General features: G+C 43.2%; 1 protein-coding gene across 9 annotated transcripts in view; it reads left to right on the forward strand.

The window, feature by feature from the left end:
* Window positions 1–13832, forward strand: part of LOC116588700 (runt-related transcription factor 2) — a 224251-nt gene that overhangs the window by 52398 nt on the left and 158021 nt on the right. The window lies entirely within an intron of this gene.

The following is a 13832-nucleotide window of genomic DNA, read 5'->3' on the forward strand; positions in this document are numbered from 1 at the left end:
AGGCCAATGTGGTGGCTGAGACTTTCCTTTTTCCCCCCCCAAAGTCCATTTATGGGCGTTTATTAGTCAGGTTGCTGTTTTATAAGTGATATCACTCATGCTGTTTGCCTTGGACCCTTGCCATATCTCCATCCATAACAGATGGATTCTTTTTTTTCTATCTCTGTATGGATTCTTTCAGGGCTTGTTACTTTCTGATGGACAACGGGAGTGAGCACAGAAAGGAGGAGGGCGGAGATGAGGGACTGTGTTTGTTTTATTTTATCTCCCTATCTCTCTGGAGTGCCAATGGCACGACAAGAAGCACTCTCATATGCGGCTCCCTGGGGATCAGGAAGGAGCCTTTCTCAGAAGATACGCTGGGAAAGGCCGTTAATGGTAGAGAGTTTTGCTCTTGATCCCTGTTTTCCTCTGCTCTCCTGCATCTTTCAGGTTGGCTCTAATTTTGGCAACTCCAGTGTCATATTTAGACCACAGCAGATTTTGCTTATTTGCTGATGTGTGCAAGTTTAAGTACAGAGCCACAGTCCTACTGGGGACTTGGCCTAGAAAGGGCTGAGTATGGCCCACGGGCGCTTCAAATTGAAGCGCCCGTGGATCATACTCACAATATCTGGGGTTCCCCACCTCCACTTCCACCAAACTTCTCTCCTCAGATAGGGATCCCCTTGGGTTTTACCAGTTTTGAGGGCCCCACAGTATACCTAGGTGGCCGAACCAGAGACCTGAGACTCCTCCTCTCTCCATCCGATCGTTCTGTTATACTGTCCTCTGTGTCTCTGCTGTGCGTCTCACCCGCATTCTCTTGTACCCATTAGCACCGCTTTCTCTTGGTTGCCCCTCTCCGTGTCATCTGCTGGCCTGTAACACAAAAGCCATTTCTTCTCCAGCTCCATGCCTCTAATGGTACTCCCTTCTCAATCTGTTTTCCCATTCAAGTAGAGTGGTCCTCCTAAACTGTAAATCAGCTCATGGCACATGGTGCTGCAAATACCACCGGGGTCCCCCGGGACTTCCGGGGTGAAGTTCAGACCGTGTGGTGTGGTGGACAAGACCTTTTGGCATCTGACCTGCCCACCTACCTCCCACCCATGCTGTCGTGGCTGAGCTCCAGCCAAACTGTTTCACTCCACACTTTTTTAATCTTTTTGTCTTTGCACTTCCTGTTCCTTCTGCTTGGAATGTCTTTTTCTTCCACATTTGCTTGATTGAGTTTTACTTATCCTTGAATGCCATCTCTTCTATTAGCCCTTTCTGACCACCCTTGGAAGTTAAGCATTTATTCTTTGGTTCCCCTTTGCCTGTTAGACTTTGATTATGGTGTTTATCACGTTGCTGCAGTGATTTGCTTACACGATGCCTCTCCCAGTATGTCGTGAGCCCCCCAGTGTAGCACAGTTCAGGGCACACAGAAAATTTTAATTGATACATAGATGGCATATTTGTGTAGTGGTTTTACCTGTGTGGGATGTTCTCACCTCTATCAGTTAAATTCCGTCGGGGTGATATTCCTGCGATGCACATACTTTGATCCTCATTTGACAGATGAGGAAGTTGAGTCACAGAGATGATAGATTATTTGCCCACAGCTCCGCAACCAAATTAGCAGCAAAGCTGGGAACAGACTGCAGGTTTTCTGCTTGTGTAGTCAGGGCCGGATTTAGATACAGGATTCTCCTATTTAGTCACATACTGGCTGGGTCTTTTAGTGAACTTTTTAAATAAGTTCACTAATTGTGTGTGTGTCTAGGTGTGTGTGTAGCCCATAGTGACAGGTGAGACACCCATAGCGTCATCGATTCTTAGAGCTGGAAGTTAGGTAGTCTGTTATTTCACAGACAAGAAGATTCTGTACCAGAGAAGTTCACAACTTAACCATCAGTGGCAGAACCCACGCCTCCTGATGTAGACATGCGGTATTTTTCTTACTCCCTGTGGGGCAATCATCAGTTCTCTCGGATAGTGTTTTAGTGTTCAGTGTCCCTGGTTGTCAGTAGGATTTTTTTGAGCCATTAGGCCAGTTAACTCTTGGGAAGAGCCTATCCTGGGAGCAGAAATGATATCCTTTCTGTGAATATTCTCAGTGAAAAGTCCATGAAAGGGATAAAACCCTGATGAGAAAGAATCAGAGATGCTGTGCTTTTATTGGTTATGTCCCCTTTCAGAGTGCATTACTACTTTCCCAGTGAGTGTCCTAGATTCCTGATCATGTGCTTTGAAAACAAAACAAAACAAAACAAAACAAAATAACCAACCAGCAACAAAGGCATCTCATTAGGCTGATTCGGAAGAACACCAGGTTGCAAGGAAAGGTGTGTTCCGTAGTGGTGTGATGGTGTAAACAGAGTGTAAAGCATTTTTACAGTGCTTTACTTCTACTTCTACCTTCTACCTTTATTTCTACCAGTGCTCCTCTCCTTCTCTGCACAGTTACAGCTAGATAGAGATGGATGGAGATATATGATGGAGATACCAGTGTACGCGTATATGAGGAAAAGTCAACACTTCATACATCTCACACGGACAAAAGAAGAGCATTCACCATACTGTCATTGATTAAATAATTCAGCATGAAGCTGCCAGACAGAGCTCCTTCAAACTTAACACCACACTTGCTTTTGAAAAACAGAAAACTTTTTATTTTCATCCCCTGAAGTCTTTTTTTTTTTTTTTAAATTAAAAAAAAAAAAAATGGACTCTGGAGCTAGCGTCTCCATAGTGTTCTTCCCTTGAGGGAGGGTTGTGAGAAAGCCTGGAAATGGGCACCAACCCACTTCCTTTGGATTCAGAAGAATGCATTTTCTCATCTGTGTCTGAGAAAAAAGGTTAAAACTTGCTATCTCTCAACTCCATTTAGCAGTCCTTTCGATTCCCTTTTATATAACAATAACTTGATCCTACTCAAAATACTTGGCACCTTCCGTGACAGCCTGGAATGTAAGAACACTTTAGCAGACCTGAGTGTGAGTGAACTCCAGGAGTTTTGGAATGAAGAGGTAGAGTTCTCAGTTCCTTATTCAGAGTTCACAGAAGAGAAGAATACCAGGATTAACACAATAGACTCCTTTCATGTCCCTCGGGTGAGGAAAGCAATTATCTGTCTATCAAGACTCTAGTAAGTGGTGTGGGAGCCTTAAGGAGGGGTGGGCGGACAGGTGGGTGAACGCTATGCCATTGGGAAACGGTGCTGGGGTAGGAGGGGCGTCCTTTGCATTTAACTCGTTAACTGTTTCTTTTTGGAGTTTATATCATGTTTCCCTTGCAACTTAGAAATAATCTTTTTAAAAATATATATATGTATATAGTCAATGGCATTTTTCAGTTCCTTACCCATCTGAATTTTGTTAGGGGGCTTGTTTCAAAGACATCTCCTGTTTAATCGTGTTTAAACAATCTGTTTAAGTCGCGTTGTGTAGATATAAACACAATAGCCCTTTAATGTAGTAAAACAGACTTCTGACAGACACGGCACACAACAGACATCCTTCCATTATTGCTTAAGCCACCGTTCCTTCCATGCCTGACCTGAGAGGGTAACCACAGAGCTCCGCTGACAGCCGTCGTTGCTCAGAAGACCCTGACTTGCCCATATTAATGTCTAGTGAGCCGAGAACTGCAGAACAGCAGACAATCAGAGAGGTCTTAGACTAGATTAAAGCTAAGTACCTTAAATCTGGTTTAATGGCTGTGTTTACATCTCCTTCTTCTTCATTCCTTTAAAAAAGTAATCAGGTTTTGCAAGCGTTAAGAAAACCACCTCTTCTTGCCAGCTGGACTGGGTCCAGTTGAAGCAAGAAAATCCCCCCCTCCCCAGCCCTTTCTTTTTCTGTCTTTTTCTTTTTATTTCCTCTATGATCTTCACTGCCATTCAGCACAGCAAGACGGGGCTGCGAGAGCTGGCTGAATTTTTCCCGGGTTATTACTTTTTAACATTTTCTTCCTGTTCCGGAGCTGGGAAAATGGAAAACGATGTTCTCCTTCCGTCTTGGTGTGTGTCGAGAGACGAGCCCTTCACACTTTTCAGTTACTTTTATGTACCGTTTTCTTTCTCTGCTTCAGACACACATGAGGTTACATAACGTATATCCAGTACCATAATAATGAAAGAGAAAGAGGGACGATCGCATGCTAAGGACAGTCAGTCAGGATCCAGGAATTGCGTGATGGTCTGTAGGCTGGTTGTCACTGGCCTCTTTGAAGAATAATGCCATCCATGTTTAGCTGATTATTGGCAAATAAACAGTGATGCTTTTTGTTCAGCTGTGGAAACTACCATTTCCATTGCTTAAAACGTTACCATTAAAAAAATCTTTGCATCTCTCAGTGGGGTCTCTACAAATGCTAGTGGTGCAAAACTGATGGGTGTGTGAAGTATCTTAGAGTAAAAGAAGGCAAAGGAAATGTTTTCAGAAGTAAAACAAGTTTTATTAAGTTTGGGGTGGGGGGGGGTTAGTGTAAACATAGAGAAAGAGATCTTTTGTTCATTTCCCAGAAACTGAAGGGAGAGATGCAGTTTCAGATGGCCCAGGATGGTTGTGGATGTTGGGTTGTGATTAGTCAGAGGACAGGAGGCATGGAGATAAAACGGAGTTGGAAAGATCAGGTATAATGTAATGAATTCTCAGAAGTAAGCTTCTCAGCTTTTTCTTTCTTTCTGTCTCCTTTTATAAATTTTTATTTATTTATTTGAGAGAGAGGGAACACAAGCAAGGGGAATGGGAGAGGGAGAAGCAGGCTTCCTGCTGAGCAGGGAGCCCGATACAGGGCTCCATCCCAGGACGCTGGGTTCATAACCTGAACCAAAGGCCGGTGCTTAACGACTGAGTCACCCAGGTGCTCCTTCTCTGCTTTTTCTTATTCTGTTCTTTCTGGGCCCCTTTTTCTCAGCCTTTACCGCCTCTCCTTTCCTTTCCTTGTATGAAAAGGAGAGCTGATGCCTGTCAGGGGACTGGCTTCCAGTGTCACTGCCTACCTCCACGATTTCAAACAAGTCACAGGACTTTTTCTGGATATCGGTTACTTTTCTAGAATGAAGAACATGGTCTAGAAATCCCTATTCTCTCCCAGCTCTGAAAAAGTCTCATTCATGTAATCTTGCTTTGAAATGAGAATAAAGAGGAAAGAGCATCCCTTGGAAATGACAGCGGGGAAGAAGTCAGGGATAGCAGGAAGGGAACTGTTCTGGGCCAGAGAATCTGGAGGTGGAGGGGCCAAGGAGATGAGGGATGTTTTAGGACCTGGAAGCGGGGCTACGGTAAAGTCAGCCAGGTTCTCTGGGAGCTCTTTTTCCCCCTGCTTGCAAAAACTATTACATCTCCTCTTGTGTGTTTCCATTATACTTTCATCTGGTCTTTCTTTAAATTTTTTTAAGCTTTTTTTTTTTTTTCCCTTCTTGCCTCCCATGAGTTTCTTTTTCTTTAGATGTCTCAAGCTTTTTGAGTCCATTATTTCAAGAAAAAGGATTACACTCTAAGCATATGTTTTTTAGAAGCTATCCCCTGATGTGTGACTGATACCGGCAGAGCCTGATCTCCCCTTCAGTCTTTGATGGTCATGATTTGCCACAGCCTGAAATCCAACAGTTTTATAAAGGAACTCACAGTTACTATACATGCATGTTAATATTTCACAGTTCTTTCATTAGTATATTTATTGAAAGATCTTGAATTCTTGAGCCTTTAGGAGCCTAGATTTTGAAAGAGGCTGTCCTTCAGTGATCTCTCTCATGCATCTAGTTGCATTTAAAAAATAAGTTTGGGAGAGTGAACTTTTTACTCACTGACCTAAACTGGCGCCTTTCATTATTAAAAGAAAGCAAATTCAGTTTTTAACATTTTTTTTTTTTTCTGTGAACTGGAGTTCCTAGAATATTTCTATGGAGTCTATGGCTTAACTATGTAATTATGTCTCTTGAGTAGATTATGTTTTTTCTTCCCATAATTATGTTTTTACCCGAGAGACTGGAAGGCTTCAGTCCTCTCTTGGGTGAAATTGTTCTTCCTCTCCTCTTCCTTGTTAAACTTTGAATTTTACATGTCTGACTCTGTTCAAGGGCTGAAAGGGAGCTCTTGAAGCTATGTGGAAGTGATTAGGAGGTTTTTTTTTTTTTTTTTCCTTCAGAAATTGGTTTATATATTAAGAAGGGCCCTTAGAGAGAAGCTCTGTTAGTTCATTTTTGAAATGCCATCAGAGAAGAATCTCCTGGAAGGAGATTTGTTTATGATCTGTGGTCCTCTGTCTGAAGCCACACACTAACATGGCTCTAGGGCTGTCTCCTCTCACGAGCTGTCTTTTGTGAGCTCTGGGGCCCCCATACACATGTCCTGTCGCTTGGCTGCTCACTCCTAGTGGCTCAGAGGGGCTAGAGGCTTCTGAAGCATGAAGGCAATTTCTTAGTTCGTTTTACTGTTCTAGTCCAGAAATAGTTTTTGACCTGAACCAGACAGCATACTCTTAGCAAAAAGATGACTCAGCAGCCTTTCCCAGCAAAGATTATAGACTCATCAATTTTACTGTGGGAAATGTTTCCCAATGACTAGCTCTTTTTTTTTTTTCCTCCTCTCCTTTCTTTTACTGGCTAAAAGGAGAGGTAATTCTAAATTTACCAGTGTTCTTATTTTTTAATTCAGTAAGTATTTGTTGCAGGCCTTCTTTGTACCAAGGCCCCATGTTAGGTGCTAGACATGAGACATGACACCCATCCTCAAAGGGTCCCTAGTCAAGTCCAGAAGACTCCAAGATAATAGGGTTTGAAATTTTGTATAAATATTTTATATCAATTCAGAGTCAGTTAATGCTTACTGAATGCCTACTACACTTAAGTATAACCACATGTAGTAGACAAAAAACAGTCATAGCTGTTTTCGGCTTGCTCACATGGAAACCAGAGGGATCATGGAGGCCCTAGAGACAGAAAAGACTAGAACAGTGTGATGGCCAAATGGAGATGATGGGGTGAGGTTATTCTGAGCTGGGGGAGACAGTTTGGGGAAAGGAACGGTGGCTCTTTGAAGAGCCATGGATAGTCCAGTGTGAGTAGAGCCTAGGTGGGGAGAAGTACAGTTGTAGCCATTGGAAACGAGAGTGGTGACATGTGTTCAGAACCTATTTTCCAAGTCTTTCCAAATCTTTGCTTTCCCTGCTGGGCTCAGGGAACTCTGTTTAATTCAATAGACAGTGTTAGACAGTTGAGAGGTTTTGAGCAGGTGAAAAATGTTAGGATGTAGGGACTGAAAAGACGTTAGAAATTTTGGAAATTTTCAGGAGGCCCAGAGATTTCCATTAAATCTCTTCCCGTGGTCGGCTATACAACTTGTGGGTGTCCTTTTGTTTACTCCAGCCTGCTTCTCTGGTGGATTAGCCACAAATTCTGGTGGGACTGGAAAGTGGGGGCCCCCTCTTGCAGAAACTAGGAATGGCCTTACCCAGATGCTGGGGTCCAGGAAAGGGAGGCAGCAATGGTATACTTGGGCTGGATTTTGAGCCTCGGAGATTAGAAAGTAGTGATATTAACAGAAATAAGGAAATAACAGAAATAAGGAGATTAGAAAGTAGTGATATTAACACAAATAAGGAAATTTGAGGAGAAGCTGGTTGGAACTGTTTGTACTGGGGGCAGGGGTGTGTCAGGGAGAGGCAGAGGGCTTAATGAGACATTACAAGTGTCATAAGAGTATAGGCCTTTGCTTTTTAGACTTTGACAAACCACCAGTGAAATGTAGTCATCTGAATGTAAACAGAGAGGAGTTTCACTTTTCTTAGTAGTATTTCCATTTTCACATGTACATAGGAATGCAGAAAATCAGGGTTTTCCATCTGGAGCCTCGATGGTTACAAAGTATTTGGATCCCAACTTCGCCCAGCTCCCCTAAGACCTCTCTTGAGTCTGTGTAACCTCGACCCTGTCACGTTGCTTTTGCTGGAAACCCTGTAATCCGAGTTCGCTGAGATGAACTAAGGCTCCTCCTTAGTAGTAGAATTCCAAGTAATTTCATTTGGAATAGAACTAGGACTTGAAAATTCGTCACCCTGTTCCTATGCCCCTCCCTGCACACTCTCCTTCATGGGTCACTTTCAGGGTAGAGAGATTGGAACCACGGCTTTGTTTTTGTTGGTTTTCCAGACCTGCTGCGGAGTCCCAGCTCTGTTGCTCTCTTGCTTTTTTACTCCAAGGATCATGGTCAGAACATCTGAAGTGGGCATCTCCTGGGGTTTGAGCCCTCGAGTACAAGATCAGGTCTCCTCCTCTCGCACACTTGCTGACAGCAAAATTAGCTAATACCTCCCCGGTTGCCCCGTCCTTCCGGGGGGAGCCTGAGTGCCTGGCAGAGGAGGCTCTTGGCCTGCCAAAGGACCGTTTTGTTAGGGGATACAGAGATCTGTCTTAAAAGGGCAGGTTCCCATCCAGATTGCAGAGTTGAAGAGAACTAAAGCGTGGTTGAGAAACTAGAGGCATCAAACTATTTGAAGAATAGCGGGCTTCTGTTGAGGTTGTTATCAGCTACATGTTCCACACTATCTTCTCTCACAAGATCTTTATTATCATATTTCTGTCATTCGTCCTCCAGCTAGCTTTCCTCCTTTCTTCTCGGCTTATCAAAATCCTACTTGACCTTCGAGGACACAATGATTTCATCAGTGAGAGCTTCCTCTTTGCTTTTAGTCAATACCATTGACTCTCCTGTTCTTCCCAGAACCATTTATTGGTTTTATTTTTTAAAAAGTTTTCTTTAATTATGAAAAATTTCAAACATATTAAGAGATTATATTTAATAAAATCCCATATACCCATCGCCTTATTTTATAACTAATAACATTTTTCCATATTTGCTTCATCTGATATTCTGCTGAAAGGTTTTAAAGCAAATGGCAGTCATCAAGACACTTACCCCTGTATATATTGGTTAGTTTTTCTAAAAAATAAGGGTATATTCTTATGTAGTCACAAAAAGCACCACTTCCTTAATATTTGAAAGTAGTCTGTACTCGTATTTCCTCAATGGATCCCCAAACATAAGCATTTTAGTGATTGCCCTCATCACAACCTTCTCGAGTTATACTTAAAGATTTGTCTTTCTTACCTACTAAGCAGTGAACTGCTGGCGGAGAAGGACATTATCTTTTTTTTTTTTTAATTTTTAATTTTTTATTAACATATAATGTATTATTAGCCCCAGGGGTACAAGTCTGTGAATCATCAGGCTTACACATTTCACAGCACTCACCATAGCACATACCCTCCCCAATGTCCATAACCCAACCACCTTCTCCTGCTGTCTCCCTCCGGCAACCCTCAAGTTTGTTTTGTGAGATTAAGAGTCTTTTATGGTTTGTCTCGAGAAGGATATTTTCTTAAAGAAGTCTCTCTCCTCCTCCTTGCAGTGCCTGGGGAGACTTACACATGGACAGATGCCCCGCACAGGCACACGTGGGCTGGACTAACAGATCCAGATGTAGATGTGGTCCTGGTTCCTGATTGAGGGTCCCTTGCACATCTGCCTTTTTGCCTTCTCTCTTCTTTCTTTCTTTCTTTCTTTCTTTCAAATTCTATTTATTTATTTGACAGAGAGATAGAGAACACAAGTAGGGGAGCAGCAGGCAGAAGGAGAGGGAGAAGCAGGCTTCCCACTGAGCAGGAAGCCCAATGTGGGGCTCGATCTCAGCACCCTAGGGTCATCACCTGAAATGAAGGCAGCAGTTTAACTGACTGAGCCACCCAGGCACCCCTCGACTTATTTCTTTTATGGTGTTATCATGATATCCAGAATGAAAGTAGATATCCAATAAGAGAAGTTAGAACTTAAAATTGACTTAGAATACCAGTGTAAAAAGGCGAGATGCCCAACATCATGCCCTAGTGATCCATGAAATGACCCGCTTGCGCCCCACAAGAGTGGGCCTGGTGTGATGTGGTGCCTTGTTGAGGTGGCCTTGTATTTGAAAGGCGCAGTCTTTTGGAGGCACTTTTGGGTGTCCTTCAGGAGTCCATCTTTCCTTTTGGGGGAAGATAGCTGATCAGCTGTGAGTACAGGGCATAAAGTATGACTGTCTGCCTGGGGGCCCTCAAAGATTTCCAGTTCTCAGTCGACTTTTATAAAAATGGGCAAAATGAGTCCCATCCCAGAAGCAAGTTTGTTTTCATAGTTCATACAGCACAGTTTCCAGGTCTTCACGTACCCCTTTCAGATGTGTGATCTTTTAAGCAGCAATCCTAACGGCAGTATTCCCAACTAGCTTTTGTGAGTGTGGGCCCCTTTCACTACCAGGGCTGCAGGGGTGGGGGGAGGGAGGAGACAATCAGCAGCACTCTTGCTCAGGGACCTAACTGTTCCTCAACATCTTTGCTCTAAGGATGTGCAAATGCTGTGACCTTTGGATCATGAGTTCTCCTGCCCCTGATTTTATTGCAACAAAAGGCATATTCAGCCAAATACACTCGACTTTTTGAAAGAAATTGTTTCTGAAAATTACTTTTTTTTTTTCCATTTTAAATTCACTTTTGACCATGATTTCTCCTGGTGCTGCAGTGTTATACTCTGAAATAAGCTGGTTGGCAGTTGGAGGGAAAAGAGCCTGGGACCAGGAACCAGAAACCTTGAGTTCTAGTCCTGTCACCAACTGTGTGATTTCGGGCAAGTCACTTCTCCTCTCAGGGATTCAGGGTCCTTATTCATAAAAGAAGTACAGTGGTCCAAAGTGCAGTATAAATGATTTCTATTGTCCTTTTCAGTGCTCTGATTCTAAATGACTTGCAACAATGCTGAAGAGTTAGAGTGAGGGCTTCTTTAGAAAGCAAGCGAGCAATTAAGCATTTGCTTAAATGAGTGTCCTTCAGGGAAATTATATTTAACAAAGCTCGCTGGAGGATTTTCTTACCCAGCTGGGGTGGAAGAACCACTGCCCAAGGGAGAAAGTTTCCCATTCTTTATACCTTCCTCCTGTTTGCAAGATGCCCTCTTTGGCCCTTTGGCTGATGTTCAGTTCTCCCTGTGCCGCGGCAGAATCCCCTGTCTTTGATTTAATTCAGTGTGCCCTAGTCTTCCATGCTTTCGATTTCTTACGGGACTCCTTGAGTGTGGAGGATTGGAGGGCGTCTTCTTCCAGCCCGTCATTCTCGTGCTAGCCCTGATGTGGTTTAGTGGTAGCGGTGTTTGTCATGGTTGAAAGATGAAGAGCCTGTTTGGCTTTTGTTCTTCCTTGTGCTGTAAGAATTTTGTTGTGGTTCTGGTGGTAGCTCTGAGGGGGCAGACATCTACAAGGAGAAATGCATACTTTTGTTTGGTGTATGCAGCCACAGAATGATATCTCCTGGATTATGCCAGGTGTCTGGATATACTCGGTAGCTAGCGTTTGAAGGTAATTTCCATAAGGTCATTGAAGCTTTTAAAATTTCACCTGCTTTTCCATTTTTCATACTTCTCAGTGCTGCTTCAGGTCCTTTAACCTCGCCTACAGCCTCTTGTGGCTTTCCTGAAGCCCTGGGCTCAGAGGAAATAAGAAGTGGACTCACCCATCCACACGCTGAGCTCATATCTTATATGGTCTCCAGGAAAACCCAGGAAAAAGGCTGTAGAGAGCAGAGGCGAGACTTTCTGAAGTTTTCTTGTGACCCGTAGCCCACATAAAGTCCCAGTGTTTAAAGGAACCATGCAAGATCTTGTAGCCCTCTCTTTAGCCCTCAGGGAATCTGCCATTCCAAAAATACGGCCCTATTAAAAAAAATAACTTCCAGGGACAATTCCATAAGCTCTCTTGTTAACGTTTATAGCTGTAGCAATACCACACCAATACTTTCGTGTGTGTGTGTGTGTGTGTGTGTGTGTGTGTGTGTGTGTAACAGAATCCATGGATCTAACTGTGAGTAGTACTATATAATTCCTTAATTGTGAAACTGGTTAGATCGAGCAAGACGCATTGATGGGAGTTTGTGTAGGGTAATGGGTGAGCTATTAGCTTTGTCATGGAATTCTCACTGCTGCTTCAGCTTGTGTTGAAATACCGGCCTTGGTACCACACTGGGCTTAGTTCTTAGGTGGGTCTGTGTGTCGGTGGGGGAGATTGTCTGATTTCCATGGCAGCCGTGAGAGGGAGGGAAGATAAAGCAAGAACACCAGCATTGATGGTGCCTCGTGATGAGTGGGAAGCTTGGTCAGATTGGACAGGAACCGTATACCATCCAGGCTGGGCTGGCCAATGGCTGAAGACCACAGACTAGTTGTTTGACCTCCACAGGCTGTAGTGACTCTGTGGGCACCTTGCTCGCTGGGGTGTGGGGGCTGTTTGGGGTACTCTCTAAAGGCCCTGTAGAGTTCTAAAATCTATTCATAATCTGGATAAGGAGTCCTAAACAACAGGGAAAACAGCATAAGAAACAATGACTTTCCCTGATCACTTTTTCTCCTGGCCTCCATCCCTCATTCCAGCAGATGCCCCAAACTGACGCTGGCAGGAAATAGGGTGGTGGGTGCATTTCAGTTAATGGGCCTATTTGGAACATGTTTGGCTACAGAGACAGCTACACTCATATTACCAGGCCTTGGCTTCCTGTCTGTTTTCTTTGGGCTGGGTAGGCAATGAAAAAGGAGATAGGAAAATACATTTTGGGGCAAATAAAATAAGGAATTTGTCTTATGAAGACAGCTTATAGCTGGGAAATTCTCATGTTCACCTTAACCCTCTCCTCATAGATTCCTCTTGTCCTCTATTAAGAGGAAGATGAGGTGGTCTTGTTGCCCTCAGTCTTGAAGGCTCTTAACAATCCTTCTTTTGGGTTTTTTTCCTTTTATGGATAATAATCCTGATTCCCTCGGTTTTTCTTCAAAGTGAAGATTCTGATTCCAGTCATTATCTTAATGGCTCTCCCCCCCCCTTTTTCCTTTTTTTTAGAGAGAGAGAAAGAGAGAGAAGGAGCATGTGTGAGAGGTGGGGGGAAGGGGTAGAGGGAGAGGGAAAGAGGGAGTCTCAAGTAGACTCCCTGCCCAGCACAGAGCCCAATGTGGGGCTCCATCTCATGACCCTGAGATAATGACCTGAGCCAAAGTCAAGAGTCAGAGGCTTAACTCACTGGACCACCCACCCGCCCCTTAATGGCTCTTCTTTGGATCAGCTCCGGTTTCAATTACAGTATACTGGGGTAACATACTAGGGCCTCCTTCTGGCACAGAATATGGAAGAAGGAATCTATAGTGTATTTCCATTCACGTATGAGGCTTTATCGTGCTCGTCCACTACTGGGTCACTCCACAGATGTGCACTGAACTTACGTAGCACCAAGATTCTGAGGTTTTCTGTTATACTTGCACCAAGACTTGCTGAGAAGGAGTTCATGCTTGTCAAGAAGCCTTAGAACCTTAGTTATATTAATTTGTGTATTTCTTTAATATCTAGAATTTCCTTAGATTTTAGACTTGAACAAACTAGAAGAGAGACAAGCTTTTTTTTTTTTTTTAAATGATGGCTTTTCACATTCAAATGGGAACCCAAAGACTATTTTTCAGTTTCTTATACAGAATCATAGTACTAGATTTGAAGTCAAAAAGCATTCTGTGATTTAGCCTAGTTTATCATATGCTTTTACATTTTGGGATCTCACAAAATATCCAGATTCCTCTTGTGAATTTTTTGAGTTTCCTTGCCTCTACTTCCATTTGATCCTCTTAAAGGAGTTCTAGGTTTGAGTTTTAATTTTTTGGAGAAGAGTCATGGTGAAGTATAGTTGTAACATAAAAAAAGAAAAGTCGCGTATGGTCATCTTGGAAATTGCCCTTTGACAAATGTGTTTGTCTTTGTTTCTGCCCCAGTTTTGGGAGAGGATGTGCGACATGCACAGACTC

The sequence above is a fragment of the Mustela erminea genome, chromosome 4, assembly GCF_009829155.1.
Source record: "Mustela erminea isolate mMusErm1 chromosome 4, mMusErm1.Pri, whole genome shotgun sequence".
Lineage (NCBI taxonomy): Eukaryota > Metazoa > Chordata > Mammalia > Carnivora > Mustelidae > Mustela > Mustela erminea.